Consider the following 13006-nt stretch of genomic DNA (forward strand, 5'->3'; position numbering starts at 1 on the left):
CTAAAAAGCATACCAGTTCTATTGAATTGGGGCCCCAAATATAGTCATATTTAGGGTTAGGGCTTCAAATATGGGTTTTTAGGGAACACAACTCAGTTCATAACAAGCAGAGGGAAAAAAATGCATCAGTATTAACTAATGACTTCATAACTAAAAAATGCTTTGCCATGTCCTTACCAGCACCAGCAGATCAGAAAGCTACAGACCTTTGTTTCTTTTCTTTTTGAGATTTGGGGGCAAGGTGGCAATCTGCTTCCTTTGTTAGCTTAGATGTGTAGGTTTGGAGTCCTGAGTCTTTCCTATCATCACCTTTCTGATTATCTGCTCTCTGTCTGTCCTCTTCAAATATTCTATCTTTTGATAAATTAAGGCTTCTTGTTAATCAAGGTGTGTCTCTAAGATTAAGCTACCCAACTTTGGGTAACCCAAATTGCTGGAGAGAGGCCAACAGGATACCTACCTTGGCATATTGAGTTCATAAAGGAATGGGATGCTGTATGCCTCTGGCCTGATTATTTACCCAAAATAAACCTCACCCTTTCCTGCCAATGTATATGAAATGGTACATCAATCCAAGTCAATTCAGAAAATGCTTATTATATGGGAGACTGTGGCTACTAGGATGAAAAATGTGTCAGACACTGTGCTCAGGGTGCTCACAGTCATGTGGGGAAGACAAAAAATTAATGAGATAAAATCAAATACATCTTAATAGTCAAAGAGCAGCACCAGTGAAAACTCACAGGAGAGATTTATTCTGATTGGGAGAATCAGGGAATATTTCATGGAGAAGTAAGGTTTGGGCAGGACCTGGAATAATGAACAAGAATTTGGCAGGTGGAAAAATCATGGAGTGTGGGATGTAGGGGGTGGAGCATGAAGAAGGCAAGTCATTCTACTCAGATGAAAGAGCATGAGCAAAGTCATATGGCACAAATATAATTGTAATCTTCAGAGATGAATGCTAATCTGATACCACCGGAGCGGCGGTTCTCACTCTCAGAGTGCATCTGATCATCTAGAATGCTGGTTAAAACATGGATTGCTGCCCCTCCATTAGGAGTTTCTGACTCAGTAGGCCTGGGGTAGAGCCCAAGAATTTGTGTTTCTAACAAGCTTCCCAGTGATGTTGATATACAGTTGATCCAGTGGCTGCGCCTTGAGAACAACTAGACCAAGAATAATGAAGGAGGTAGTGGTATAGATAACACTAGACTGTGGGCTTTATTCTTTAGACAATGGAGGGTCATGATGTCACTCAGACAACTGTTTGAAGGATGAATTGTAAGCCTGGTGAAGCTTGAGAGCTGTCTAGGGATGGAGGCAAGTCTAAAGCTGTTTTATTTATTATTATTATTATTGTTGTTGTTGTTGTTGTTGTTGCTATTTTAAGATTTATTTATCTAAGAGAGAGAGCATGTGAGGGATGGGGGCAGAGAGAGAGAGAGAGAAAAAAAATCTCAAGCAGAATCTACACTGAGCATGGAGTCCAATGCAAGGCTTGATCTTACAACCCAGAGATCATGACCTGAGCCGAAAGCAAGAGTTGGACGCTCAACTGACTGAGCTACCCAGGCGCCCCTAAAGCCATTTTAATTGTCCAGCTGAGAAATGATAAATAATGAGGACCTACCTTGGAATTTTCTCACCAGCATGGATAGGAAATTAAAAATGCAAATGACATTCTGAAGCAGAATTGAAGATGGAAAGAGAAGAGAAGAAGGTGAAGATCACGTTACAGTTTCTTTTTAGGAGACTGGACAGATTTTAAAACATTCCAGAGAAAAAGTACAGGAAGAGGAGCAAGAGGGGAAAGAAATGGTTCTGGTCCTTGAGATGGGTTTTGGGTGCCCAAAGTTGGGGATTTGGAAAAAGACTGGAGCTCTACAGAGAGGCAGGGCTGAAGATAATATTTAGCATGAGAAGAAAACATGCTAAAAACAGAACCTGAGGAATACATGATAAAAGGCCAGAAGAGGAGGGAGAACCAATGAAGTGGAGCCAAGGGCAAAAGATTCTGAGAAGTCCAGCAGAGACAGAAGAGGAAGCAGGTCAGTAGATGAGGTGGCAGAGCGAGGTAGAGAGAGGTAGAAAAACACTTGGGTAGCTGGTATCCTGGAAGCTCCTATTTATTTATTCTTTCAAAAATATTTGTTGAGTGCCAAACCATACCATACATTGTTCTGAGGTCTGGGGGCACAGTGACGAGCAGAACAACAGTCTGCCGCCAGGAAGCTTGCGGGAAGGAGTTGGAGCCAAGGTCTTTTACCAGTGGAAGTGTCCTGGAATCTATCATTACAAGTTCAAACAAAAAGATCAGGAGGGAATCGTGGGTAAGAGGGTTGCGCTGTGGAAAAGGTACATAAGCTTAGGCTAGACATATGAGCTGAGCCAAAAGAGGCAAGAAAATAATGTGTATGAAGGCCTGAGACAGGTAATATGTGTTGTTGCAAGAAACTGAAAGGAAGCCAGATGACAGGGACATAGAGAGTGAGTGAGAGTAAGCAGGGACCCAAAAATGCAGGGTTTTTGCTCAAAACCATGTTAAAATTCCCCTACTGCAGGGATGTCTTCAATGTGGGTTTGTGAGCTCTTCAACAGCATCTGCCTTGCTGCTTACACTAACACCAGCTTGTTTTTAAACAAAACTGATAATTCGAAATTGATAAGTCACCTCTTTCGCCAAATTTGGCTCTGAATTGCCTTTGGATTTCTCTAGCATTCAAAGCTAGCCTCACAGGACTAAGGCTTGCCATGATTGAAGATGTATATAAAAGTATATTTATGTGCCTGAGGCTCAGAAAGCAATTTCCAAAGAGAATTTCTAAAGCTGGTTTGAGCATTATATAGCCTCTTGAGATGATGGATTCTTTCCAAACGCATAACAGAACTCTATACATCCTAATGGAAGTTCACAGCAATAATACTGCTTTTTGTCCTCTCCCTGCATGCCTAGCACTTCTGGGGTCTGAGGGCACATAAAGCAGTGTAAGGCCTGAGCTTTTGCTCTCATTAAGCTCACAGTCTCACTGAAAAATCAATCTTGTCAGAGGGAAGAGCTTGGCAGTTCCTCAGTCCTATTATTAACATTTTTCTACAACAGGATTCACAGTCTTACTTGGAGGGGCAAGTGTATCATAGTACCAAGGTGTTTGGGAGCCAAACAGACCAGGGTTTGAGTCCCATCTCTGCCCACTGGCCAGCTGTGTGACCTTGGGCAAATTGCTTTACCTCTCTGCTCCTTTCTGTGATGATAATAATACCTACTACATAGGTATTTTTAGCTAGATATATAAAGCACTTGATATTTTATCTGCAATCAAAGTTGAGCTATCCTGACAGAGTAAATTGAGGCAAAGGAAAAATGTACCAGATGGGACACAAACACTGGTGATGGGCTTAGGCCCAGCCTGCTCTCTGCCCCCAAACAGAAGAAGAATATGGCTCCTGCACCTTCCATAACCACCTCCTGCCTCCTCTGTGCCCATGGCTCTGCCAGATGTGGGATGACTCTTGTCACCCAGCCATCTCTCACATTCATAGACACTGCATTTCTATGCCATTTTATAAGGCAGTTATACATTCACAGGCTGCCCAAGGTGAGTCAACTGTTAATATAGAATTATATTCATGTTCCTCTCCTGACAAACCACAGATTTTATGCTTCACCTCAACCTGGCTGTCCCCTCAGACCTTTTCACACTCCAGGAGTGTCAGGATTTAAGGCCAGCTCCAGGGTCTTCAAGAGCCACTTTTGTTTCCCTTCTATCCCACAGGGCAACTTGGCAAGGTCTGAATGGGTAATGTTTCAGGAAACCCTTAGGGAGGTAAACTCCAGGGTCCCATTGATACATCAAAAAGGGGCAAAAGAAAGTGCCAAGTTGGTGGGTCCCTGCAGCCCCATCAGGGGTGGAGAGGAGCTATGAGTTTCTATACACGTGTTTCCATTCAGAATGAGTCACCTGCTCCGAAGCTGGCAACCATGGGCCCTGGAACAACTTGGCAAATGGAAAACTAAGGAGACTGTTCATGATGGATGTTTGTATCCCCAGCACCATGATTTAAATACCACCTCCCTCCACACACCTCCATTACGTACACTGAACAGATGCACACATGTCCCAAACCCCCCGCCAGCCCAGGACTATGACCATGAGGCAGGATAAGACCCCTAGGGACACCAGCCTCATGAGTTACTCTAGACCCTTGGGGAAAGGGGACCTGGGCGAGGGTAGGAAATTAAACAGTCTCAGAAGAAAAGATGACACAGAGGTCATTTTCAAAGACATAACTCCCTGTCATACAAATATAAAAATGAATACATATCATAGAGTTTATCCTTTATCCACTGCATTAATAATGAGGAAAACAGACATTAGAACTGCTACAAATGACAATTTGAATTTTTTAAATTTTATAGACAATTTAAGGAAGAGAAGTTAGCCTATGATCACTATGTTAAAATCTAAACTGGTTAACCATAACCTTTATGGTCCTTCTCCTCTTCCCCCAGGACAGATATATTTTGCCCATCACCAGATTTTGAGTGATTTTTCTCTAGTGTGCTCCAACCTACCCTTCAACCTACCCTCTCTTGTCCCTTCACCTGGCCCAGATCATTCATGGGGAGACATGCACAGCAGGAACTAGGAGATACTGCAACATCGGCTACAGATCCGTGATGCTCTCTTAACAATAAGTGGCAGAGGAGCTCCAATGGCTCCAGGCCAAGTTGATCCGCTTACTGGGATTGCCATCTGCCAAGACTTGAGAGGCCATGTTTTAGTTGGGGTCAAGGGCATAAAGGAGAAACAGCCTGAAACATAAAGGCAGAATTAGGAAAAATGGCCATAGAAAACCAAGAGAAATTCATTAAACAGGATGTATAAATTATGTATTTCATTTCATGCTAATTATCGTGTTAATTTAATCTCATTTTTAAAATAATTAAACTTAAAAAAGAAAGCCACATTGAACGTCATCATTCCTTTCATTTTTACACATTCAGCAACTGTTTTTTTATAAAAATACATATTTTTTATTTTTTTAATTTCTTTCCGGTGTTCCAGAATTCATTGTTTATGCACTACACCCAGTGCTCCATGCAATACGTGCCCTCTGTAATACCCACCACCAGGCTCACCCAACCCCCCCCCCCAAAACCCTCAGTTTGTTTCTCAGAGTCCACAGTCTGTCATGGTTCATCTCCCACCTCAATTTCCCCCAACTCACTTCTCTCCATCTCCCCATGTCTTCCATGTTATTTCTTATGCTCCACAAGTAAGCGAAACTATATAATTGACTCTCTCTGCTTGACTTACTTCACTTAGCATAATCTCTTCCAGTCCCGTCCATGTTGCTACAGAAGTTGGGTATTCATCCTTTCTGATGGAGGCATAATACTCCATAGTGTATATGAACCACACCTTCCTTATCCATTCGTCCATTGAACGGCATCTTGGTTCTTTCCACAGTTTGGTGACTGTGGCCTTTACATTCAGCAACTGTTTACCATGCAACTCACTGTAAGCCTGTACTGTACACCGTGGTGCATACAATGACACTATACCTGCCTTTCTGAAGCATAAGGTGAAGTGACTCCAGAAAATACTAGTCTTCCCTTGTGTATTTCATACCTTCTCAAAAGGTTTTCATGTAAAAAGCCCTCAAGCCTCAAATCCTTTCAGCTGTTCCTCTGGAATACAACCTGACTATACCCAAGTCCATCTGCACCCCTACCGGGGACTCAAGCCCTTCTCCGCAATAGTGTCCCTGCTCTCCTCCTCATCTCACCATGTCTGTTCTTCTCAACACAGGCAGAACATATTTTTAAAACGTTGAGTTATACCAAATCTCTCCATAGCTTAAACCCTGTCTATCACTTGCAAGGCCCTGACAGTTTGGTGCTTACCTACTGCTGCCTCATGCTCACCTCTCTCTTTCTGGAATATCACCAAATTCGCTTTTGCCTCAGGGTCTTTGCACTACCCCAGTTCTTCTCTGACAGGCTCCTTTTATCATTCAAACGTTGGTTCAAATATAACCCTTAGAGTAAGCTTTCTTTATCCCCAGTCTTGGTAAGTTACCCACCCCAGGTCTCTCTATCATATCTCCCAAGTATTCATCATAGTAATTTCTTTGTTTTTTATTTATCAGTTTACTGTCACTCTATCTTCAGTTGCAAGATCCATGAAAAAGGGGCTGTGTCTGTGTTGTTTACTGTTGAACACCCAGCACCTAACACTTGGCCCTTGGGGTATGGGAATGCCTAACATCATGTGGTTTCCTATGAATGTTTGTGGAATGAGAAAATGATGACTTTTTTTTTAATCAAAAATCCAGGGACACCTGGGTGGCTCAGTTGGTTAAGCAGCTGCCTTCAGCTCAGATCATGACCCCAGTGTCCTGGGATCGAGTCCCACATCGGGCTCCTTGCTCTGTGGGGAGCCTGTTTCTCCCTCTGACTCTGCCTGCCACTCTGTCTGCCTGTGCTCACTCTCTCTCACTCTGACAAATAAATAAATAAAATCTTTAAAAAAAATCCAAACATCAAAATTTTTACTCAAGACAACACTGGACAGTTAAAAACACAGAAACAGAATTTAATAAGTTTAGAATTAGATAATAAACTCTGTGAAAGGAGCTCCCATTGCTCCTGCTAACCATATACACCAGGACTTAGAGTAAAGCTTGGCACATAACTGGTACTCAGTATTTACAGAGGTTGGTGCATTTCTGGGTGAAAGGACCAGCTCAAGCAGGGTGGAGCCAGGCAAGCTGTTTTCTCTGAGCTGAAGGCTCTGAGGGAAGGCTGGGTTGGACAGGAACTTTACAGTCCTTGCCTGGCATGCATGCCTTCTAGAAAGGATTCTTGGGAAACTGGAGGTCATCTCTGCTCAGTTATGGCTGAATTTGAGAATGATTCTCTTCCAAACCCATTGCTCTCTTCCTAAGTGCCTCTCACCATGAAGCTCCTTAAGTGTATATTCGGGAGTTTATCATCCAAGCATACTTTTTTGGTCTGTTTCTAACCATAATTCCTCATTTATAAAAATGGGGGCTCTGGAATAGATCTTTAAATTACCTTCAGAGCCAACATTTGATGGATTTAAGTGAAAATGTGTTCCACCTGGAACCAAGGGGTGTTCGGGTCAAGTCTTTAAAGAAAACAATTCAAACTTAACTAGAAGGACATCCAGAGTTGGTTATAGAAGCTCCTTCACAGCAGGTGTCCCAGGTAATGAGGCCCTCACTCACCTGACCCCAATGTAGTACAAAACAGCATGAGACAATTATGAAGCCCATATCCTGTCCCCTCCAGGGCTTGGCATTTTGGTTCCTGGAACTTCTCCACTCTAAGCAGAGATACTATTAAAGAATGTTTTAAATTGAGGAATGAGAAACATTCTCCACATGAGTTTTTAAAGTCCACATGTGAGACTGGTGTTCTTAAGCTCAGAGTCACCTGGGGGTGCTTGTTAAAAGTGTAGTCTTCGGCTGACTTCCAGCACTCTGACTCAGTGGATCTGCACTTTCAGAGATTCCAGTTGATTCTGGTACACATTTGTTGTGGAAAACTACCCACAACCTGGTGTGAAGAAACGTGCACTCTGCAGGGACAAGGCCAGAGACAGGTTCAGGGCCCTCCCCTCCCTAGCTTCCTGTGGTTGTGTGAGATGCAGAGGGTCCCATCAGCCTCTTCACAGGTCAGCTCCAGGCCAGCAGGCTCAACAATCCCTTCAGTCATCTGATAGGCCTGTATTCACAAGGCCAAACAGTTGGACACTTCGAGAGAACAAGGCCACTCATGTCCAGACATATAGAGTAAGTAAACCCAACCTCTGATGGGAGCAAGTTCTTTGTAGATCAGTGAATACAAGTGAATTATATTAAGGCTATTGAAATTCTAGGAAAAAACATGTGTCACTTAAATATTTATTTGTTTGTTTATTTATTTATTTATTTAATTTTATCGGTCATCTCTTGCTCCCCTGTTAAGCTGATTGAAGGAACTTGAATAGGAAGCTTGATTCTGCATGAATAATATTTTCTTCAGATCTTCTGAAAATACTCGTGTTGTTCTATTCCTGCTTTCTAGATGGGATGGCAGGGAACATCAAGCTCTTTTACAAAGTCTCTCATCCACCATCACATATAAACCTACAAAACTAAAATTCATGGAGCATTTGTCCCCAGAGTGGAGAATCTGACAAATACAGAGAGTCGTTGGAGTCACATTTTCTAATGGCAGCCATCCTACTCTTTCCTGCCATGCAGATAACCAACAACCAACAGTAATATTGAAAACACTACCCTGAGGTAGGAGCCTGGGCGGAAGGGATGTGGCCAGGATTCACATAGGATTATTCAATAGGGGTCAAAGAAATGGGTTCACCCACCCAGAAACAACAACCAGGGGGTCCCTCTCAGACCTGCACCTATATCCCTCCCAGAACTCTCCCCATACCCATACACAGCACCCTACCCTAAGGGGTCTGTCTGAAGCAGATAGGAGAAGTCAGCTTTCACAGAACTTTTGTGCCTGTGAAGAAAGCCTGTGAAGAGCCTGTGAAGAAAAGAATCAAGGCTTAGTGCTTTTGTCTTCATTCTGTGCCTGCATTTGCTCTCTCCCATTGTGATTCCACCTCCAGCTCATAAAAAATAAAAAGCTGGAAAATTAAAGATAGAGCAAGAAGACTCCTTCCCATCATGGCCCTTCCCACATAAGCACCAATGCATTTCTGGATAACAGCCAGCAGCGTAGTCTAGTATTGGGTATTGAATTGACTCAAGAAGTAACATTCTTTGGTGCTAGATCCAGGTAGCTCTGGAGACTCAAAAAAAAAAAGGGTCCAACCGAAAAGTACTGATGCCCATTACCCTTATGCCCAAACTGTAAGCACACACAAGGTCATGAGCATTTTAGGCTTTGAAGAGAGAGCAAGGAAGACATGATACTGAGATGACCAGTGGTCAGTGGCAGGCAAGGGAGACACCAAAGCCAGAGTGTTCTGGCCCCAGACGTATTGCTGAGCGCAATCAAGGCAACCGCTCTACTGGATCACAAAGAAGAGGCTAGAAGACTTCTCTCGTAAACAGGAGAAGCATTTATTATTGGCAAGGTAATCCTTTACTTGCTGAGTTCCAGAAGCCTTTACTACCCATCTTAGAGCCCAAATCTCTAGAATTCTAAAGTCAGAAAGGACCCAACAGGTGTGAGGACCCAAGGGCCTATGGCTCATGGGAAGAGAGAACACAAAGGAGAGACCTGGGGCCGATGGTGCACTGGAGGTGTAGACCCCTTAGAAAGTCATGAGCTTCTACTCAGCCTTGCAGCTAGCTAGCTGCCTGTTACCATGCAAAAAACTGGTGCCAGGTTTGTCAGAGCTAATGATTTTTCAATATAAGCCCCAAATTCCGATTTTTATGTGAAATTTCCCAATTTTAAGATGTTGGCAACTAAGTCAATGTTATTTAAAATACTGCATGGGCCAAATAAAACCCATCTGGATCTAGGGGAAGGGCAGGTTCAGGCTGTGGGCCTCCAGCTAATAACTTCTGATAGGTATCATTTATTTCATAGCCAATAATGGTAATAGCTAATAAAAATTGGGTGCTTCACACCCATGATTACATTTAGTCTTCACAGCTGAGAAAGTTAAGTTTACAGAGAACAATAACTTCACGGTTGCATAGCTACATGCACAAGAGAGCCAGGATTCAAATCCAGGACTGCCTGACATTAAGTGCTAAACTCTCAGCCATGAAAGGATATTGCAATTCCAGAAGCAAACTGTAGTTGCCCCTAAACTCACTCACCCCAAGGCATGGCACTCTGAAATTGACAACTGGTATTTGAATCACTTAGTGTTTGTGGGAGGATAAGAACAGGAAAGACAGGCTTACAGAAGAGAAGCCATGACCCCTGCCAACACACAATGGCAGGAAAGTTCTACTGAATGGAAGTTATGCTTTCATTCTCCATAGTGCAAGAATCCCTTCCAGGCCCCACAGGATGAGTGTTCTAGTCCGTTGCTACTCAGAGGGTAATCAGTGGATCAGCAGGGTTGGCATTCCCTAGAAGCTTGTCAGAAAGGTCAACCTCAGCCCCTCCCAGAGCAGCATTTATTGAATGGACCACTTCACAACATAATCAGCTGATTTTTATGCAGGCGGAGGCTTGAGAAGCCTTTAATGGGCCCCACTGGCCCCTCTTGGTGGTGGTCTCCAGTTCACTTGGGCCTCCCATAGTTCCTAACCATACTCTACATCAGATGGCAAACTCCCTAAAGATAGAGGCTCTAATTTCCATTTCTTTTTTTGCCTCTTCCTGGGCATGGCATGCAGTCAGTTGGGCCCCATCGACCCAGCTGCAGGTAAGGAAGGTGGGGTGGTTCATAAAGCGCACAGCAGAAGAAATCCCTCCCTAAAACCACAAACATGCACATTAGCTCAGGCTTTCAGATGGGTGGCAGGCCATTGAGAGTGTGAGAATAATGCGTATCACACTTCAGATTCCCCAAATATTATCCTGCTGCCGTAGGGATATAAGCGGTACTGGCACCAAAAAGAGTGAATATATCCTATTGGCAAAAAAAGATGGTTGCAGGCTCATTGATTCTCAACATTGTCTTCCATGAAAGAAAACCAAGTTTCCGTTTGGGTAGGAGTCTTTGCGTTCTCATACAGCCGTTGCTGGCAGAAACCCTCACAAAATGCTTTGAGTGTAGATGTGAACCCGGAACTAGGTTGCTGGTGCTTAGCTGCTTGCTCTTACCTTGGCTGGAATGTCACACAGCAGGATGCCTGGACCTCTAATCTCTTATACTTAGAGCTTATTCTTTGCTCCATGGCACATGAGTCCTTTCCAGAAAATGGGGCCAACTCCTGTTCTAACTCTTCTGCCGTTGCTGCTAAATTTTCAACTGTCCCTATATGCTGGTTAGCCTCAGAGGAGAAACAGCATGGGAGTGCAGAGGACAGACAGGCCAGTCAGCTCATATGCCTGCTTATACCAACATACCCTTTCCTGCTTTCCCAAAATATAAGGCCTCCCGAGTGATCGTGCCTTGCAGGAAAATTCTCACTGTCCCTAAGGCAACTCAAATTCTTTAAACACGTATGTCACCCCAACTCCTTCTACAGCCCTCACCTGCCTCAGAGACCATAATCACTCAAGGAAAAATAAAGTAAAATTTCCCAACACCCTCCTCCTCCTCCCCACGGACCAGCTTTGTGCACACGTGCAGCTGGAAAGCAGCTCCTGGCTCTAAACCACGGAGGCTTTCCATTCCAGTGAAACTGTGATGTTGCCATGGAAACAACCAGTGAGGTGTTTCTCTGGCTGTGACCCAGGCTGAGGACCCAAGGCCCACGTTATAGACACCCTCATCGGCTGGCATCGCAGGAGCCCTATGCCACCCCCCCAACCCAGGGCAGCTCCCAGGACATCCATGGTGCTTTGGTAGCCCTGCATGTGTAGGTGCATGGGCTCACATGTTTTCTTTTCAGCCCAGCCCCTCTCGGTACACAAAAGGCACATTCTTGGGGGGAGGGGGGAAGAACGAAAAAAAAGGAAGAAAGAAAAGAGAAAGAAAAAATGTATTTTTTTTCCTGCATTCCAGCTGCCTGAGCTAAGCGGAGGAATGAATGGTTTGGGAAAAATCTCACACAGGAATAAATTTACAAGGGACAGCTGAGCGGATAAATTCAGTCCCCAAAGAGGGGCATTACGAGGCCTTTTGGCAGGAGACTTGCCCCTTGTGCAAAGCTGTCTAAAAAGAAAAACAGAGCAAGAGAGGGGAGCTTTCAAACCCACCCCAAAATAAACCTTTCAGAAATCCTTTTAACTCCCTCTAGCTGTTAGCATTTCAAGACTGGAGGAGGCCCATTAACAAAGGCAAATCAATCCTTTCTTGGTGGACTTCCCTCAGCTTGTCTGCAATGCAGCTCTCACTCCTCCCTTGCCCAGGTACATGGTTCAAGCTTACCCAGGTTTTCTGGCTTGACTTGTCCACATATGCAATGACAAACACGGAGTTTGGCCTAGTAAGAATCTGGCAAACAGCTAGGGATGTCTCCTGAGGTGGCCCCCTTGGCTAAAAAGTGGGCCAAACAGGATAGGAACAGACTGGACTGGGTGGGCCTGGGAGCTGGGCGTAGGCCCACCTGGTGGGGAGAGGGACGCTCTACAGGAAAGGGTGGCTCTGTGACAGGCTGAGGGTGGCTGCCACCAATGCTGGAGGGGTCCAAATGGGGCGTGTTTATTCCCTTGAGTGACCGCAGTTGTTTTCTACAAAGACTGGGTAAGATTAAGCCAGAATCATGTTTGGACGTTTCCCCTGAGGAGGGGTGTTAAACACTTGGCTCGCCCCTGCTTTTTTTTTTTTATGATTTTATTTATTCATTTGACAGAGAGACACAGCAAGAGAAGGAACACAAGCAGGGGAGTAAGAGAGGGAGAAGCAGGCCCCTGCAGAACAGGGAGCCCCACATGGGGCTCAATCCCAGGACCGGACCACAGGTTCATGACTTGGGCTGAAGGCAGACGCCGCCTAACAACTGAGCCACCCAGGCGCCCAGCCCCTGCTGCTTTACCACTTCCTTGACTCACCACAACTAGTGGCTGGTTACTAGAATTAGGACAAGTCCCCTTCGTTATTTTGAGGTTTGAACTCAGTTAACCCATGTCTTCTCCCTTTTCTCTGGAAACCAAATCCTAGACCCTTTACAGCTGGCAATGACCTTCTTGTTCCTCATCATAGCTTTTCCCAGGCTCTTTCACCCCCAGGAGAGCCTGAGACTCTAAGCCCAGCCGGACGGGCTCCTCTGGGAAAGCCAAGCTGTTGACCGTCACCAAACATGTCCACGTTGCATGCCTTGAGCAGTGTGGAGCTCAAGTTACACTGCTCCTTATCCACTCGTATTCTAATTTCTGAAGTCACTGGGGGTCAGGGCCTGGTCAGCATTTGGCACTGTCCTGCTCTGCATGCGCACACAGAGACAT

The sequence above is a fragment of the Mustela putorius genome, unplaced genomic scaffold, assembly GCF_011764305.1.
Source record: "Mustela putorius furo isolate JIRA1106 unplaced genomic scaffold, ASM1176430v1.1 tig00000460_pilon_pilon_pilon, whole genome shotgun sequence".
NCBI lineage: Eukaryota > Metazoa > Chordata > Mammalia > Carnivora > Mustelidae > Mustela > Mustela putorius.